At 40.1% G+C, this 4,139-nt stretch overlaps 1 pseudogene; it reads left to right on the top strand.

Moving 5' to 3' along the window:
* The first annotated feature begins 1,027 nt into the window (after positions 1-1,027).
* On the top strand, positions 1,028-1,990 carry LOC119543762 (annotated as a pseudogene).
* The last annotated feature ends 2,149 nt before the right edge of the window (positions 1,991-4,139 follow it).

Here is a 4,139-nt window from a genome sequence, read left to right as displayed (position 1 = left end):
CCAATTATAAAATGTCCAAAGGATTTGAAGAGAAATTTTTCCAAAGAAGAAATACAAATGGCTAAAAAACACATGAAAAAATGTTCATCTTCACTATTAGGGAAATGCAAATCAAAGCCACAATGAGATATCTCACACCAATAAGAATGGCTGCCATTAAACAAACAGGAAACTATAAATGCTGGAAAGGATGTGGAGAAATTGGAACTCTTATCCACTGCTGATTAGAACGTATAATAATGGTATACATTATTATATATGTATTGTATGTAACTTATTGTATGTTATCACTAATGTGATCTCCCTGAATAATGCAAAATTGGTGCCTTATAATGTAGAATATAGGGGACCTAGAGATAGACAGAAGCAAGAGAAGGGGGAATGATTATCTAACATGTACAGACCTGTTAATGAAGTTGAACTTAAAGGTATGGGAATGGACGGGGGAGGTGATAGTTCATTAATGGGATTATAAGTATCAGTGCCACATTGAAGGTGAACATGATTGAAAGGGGTTGTTTAAAAGCATGTATCCCACAGATCAGCACTGCAAATATAAATAAATGCTTATATATCTATGTTTATTTGCTAATGCTGCTGTTACACAAAAATACCAGAAATGGATTGGCTTTTATAAAGGGGGTTTATTTGGTTACAAAGTTACAGTCTTAAGGCCATAAAAGCGTCCAAGCTAAGGCATCAGCAATAAAGTACCTTCAAGGAAGGATGGTCAGTGGTGTCCAGAAAACCTGTTAGCTGGGTAGTCACGTGGCTGGTGTCTGCTCCCCCTTGCTCCTGGGTTCTGGTTTCAAAATGGCTTTCTCCAAAACATCTCTCTCAGCTGCAGCACTGAGCTCCTTCTGTCTGAGCTCTTATAGGGCTCCACACTTTTCCCTAAGGGAGGGGGTGAGTGCCAACCCCTGGGCTGCCACACATGGGGCAGAAAATTTTTTAAAGTAAATTATAGCTTTCTGCCCATTGATGCCACTGAGGAAACACCACTGAATTCTTTCCTCCCACTGCTGTCATGTCTACGTCTGAGTCTCCTAAAGAGCCTGAACAGCTGTAGAAGCTTTCATTGGAGGGTTAACCTTTGATGAAAGTCTTAGGAGCCATTTTGAGCATTGGGACTGTTTGATAGTGAAAGACCAAACACCAAATGCTCCAGAGGCTTTGGGTTTGTCACATACTCTACTGTGGAGGAGGTAGATGCAGCCATGAATGCAAGGCAACATAAGGTGGATGGAAGAATTGTGGAACCAAAGAGGGCTGTCTCAAGAGAAGACTCAAAGACCAGGTGCTCACTTACCTGTGAAAAAGATCTTTGTTGGTGGCATTAAAGAAGACACAGAAGAGCATCACCTAAAAGATTATTTTGAGCAGTATGCGACAATTGGAGAGATTGAAATCATGACTGACTTAGGTAGTGGCAAGAAGAGAGACTTGGCTTCTGCAACCTTTGACAACCATGACTCTGTGGATAAGATTGTTAGCCAGAAACACCATACTGTGAATGGCCACAACTGTGAAGTAAGAAAAACCCTGTCTAAGCAAGAGATGAATGGCCAGTGATTCATCCAACCAAAGATGTCAGAGTGGTTCTGGAACCTTGTGGTGGTTGTGAAGGTGGTTTTGGTGGGAATGACAACTTTGGTCATGGAGGAAACTTCAGTGGTCATGGTGGCTTTGGTGGCAGCCGAGGTGGTGGTAGATATGGTGGCAGCGGGGATGGCTATAATGGATTTGGTGATGATGCAAGCAATTTTGAAGGTGTGGAAGCTACAATAATTTTGGCAATTGTAACAATCAATCTCTAACTTTTGGACCCATGAAAGGAGGAAACTTTGGAAGCAGAAGCTCTGGTCCTTATGGTGGTGGAAGCCAATACTTTGGCAAACCACAAAACCAAGGTGGCTATGGCAGTTCCAGCAGTAGCCATAGCTATGGCAGTGGCAGAAGGTTTGAACTACTGCCAGAACACAAAGCTTAGCAAGAGAGGAGAGCCAGAGAAGTCATAGGGAAGCTACAGGTTACGAGAGATTTGTGAACTCAGCCAAGAACAGTGATGGCAGGACCTAGCTGCTACAAAGAAGACATGTTTTAGACCATACTCATGTGTATGGGCAAAAAAACATGAGGACTGTATTTGTGACTAATTGTATAACAGGTTATTTTAGTTTCTGTTCTGTGGAAAGTGTAAGGCATTCCAACCATGGGTTTTAATGTAGATTTTTTTTTTTTTTTTGGCACCCATGCTGTTGTTTGCTAAATGTAATAGTCTGATCATGACACTGAATGAATGTGTCTTTAAAAAAAAAAAAAGTAAATTATCTTCTGGATGAGTTTAGACAAATTAGAATTTTAATAGTTGAATGCAATTTCCCAATAATGACAAACATGTTATCGTTTACATGTCCGGTGATCCTCACTTTAGAAGAGTACTAGGACCCCAGTCTAAATGCATCAGCAGGCTAGACAGAAAGGCTTTTGTAAAATAACTGACATTGATTCATTCCAATGAGGGTAAGTGAATCTTCTCTAGTGCCTGCCTATGGTTAAAACTAATCAGTCCTTATCAATTTTATTTGAAAAAACACTAAATTTCTGCCATCTGAATGTTAATCCATGCAAATCTCACAGATGTTATTTGAATGAACAGGAAACTGTCAGCATGGCTCCGTTTAAACAGCATGTTGCTTGGACTTCTATGCATGACAGAGCAGGGTTGAAATGTGGCAGGTGTAGATACGCCAGATGACACACTGAGTCAGACCATGCTCAGGGGGATAAGTCTGATAATGCAAGTCATTAAGGGGGAGAAAAAAAATACCAAATAATAAATATGTTCTCTCTAAAGCATAACCTTAATTACTGACTTAGAAGAGCAAAAATAAGACCATGCTTAAGAACTGGGTTGATACAGAGGGCTGCTAGGAAATGGCACAATATAACAAAGCAAGCTCTCACCTGCCCTTCACCCAAGGAGGAAAGTGGTGTTTAAGGCAGCATTTCTTTAAGAAGTGGCTTAATGTGTGGCATTCTGTGTATGGGGTAAATGTCATTCCTATACCTTCTATATACATGCACACATTTGAATCCAAGTTCATGTCATTCAGAAACATAAGACACAAGCACCATTAACTCTTCCTCACGTTTAGCCACACTTAACTACAATCTCTATGCTGTTCACCTACGTGTTTGAGTTCAGCAATTGCTAAGACAATTATAAACAGGGCACGATGTACAAAATGAATCTTCTTGATGCTTGTAAATTTAGTTTTCTGCTAAAGGTATGGTATTTGGTAAGATTTAAGCCTTTAGTTCCTATATGCCCTTCAAGTAGCACATACTCGCCAAATCCCTGCTGGGTTAGCCCAGGCTAGAAGACTGTGTCACAGTTTCTTGCTTAGTACTCTAGTCTACAGCTTAACAAGAATTATGAACCTGATTAATCACTTGAAACCGCTTTATAAAGAGACGGAGTCCTGTCCCCTGGATTCTCAGCTACAGTACAGAGTCTTTTTGGGAACAGTGTGATTATCTAGAAAATTGGGTGTGATGCCTGTTGGCTTTGTATGTCATCACTACCTAAATCCTCCTGCTGCTATCTACCATCTTCCAGAATGGACCACCATTAGCCAAGGTTTACTCTGAGTATTAGGTTACTGACTACCAAACTTGAAGGCAAACCCTAGAGCAAGGGTTCTTATCTTAAGCCCCACAGACCTTTGGATGGTTCATGGATGAATTTCATGTAATCTATGAACCCCTAACATTAATTTTATATAGGTAATTTTGAGCATTGGCAAATGCATTTGCATCAAAGTCTCAAAGGACCCATAACCCAAAAGAAGTTTAAGATCCACCATCCAGGAGGGAAGTCCGTCTTTCCTGTCCTGTTCCCTCCTAGTTTTACTTTCTCTACCCTACTTACAAGCATCACTAACATCTCATCAAGTAAAATAAATGAGTCATGCAGAATTAAAACAATTTCAAAGCAGGCGTCACAGGTCAACCACATCATTTCAAAATGTCCCCTTTACTCCAATTTCTTCATATTTCCCATTTGCAGCCAAGAAAAAACAGCAACTGCTATTACTTAATGGTATGATATTCTGAAACATCTCCATAATGGATTT

Source organism: Choloepus didactylus, chromosome 9 (assembly GCF_015220235.1).
Source record: "Choloepus didactylus isolate mChoDid1 chromosome 9, mChoDid1.pri, whole genome shotgun sequence".
Taxonomy (NCBI): Eukaryota; Metazoa; Chordata; class Mammalia; order Pilosa; family Megalonychidae; genus Choloepus; species Choloepus didactylus.
Note: the sequence above shows the minus strand (reverse complement) of the source record. Positions and strands in the feature narration are given on the sequence as shown.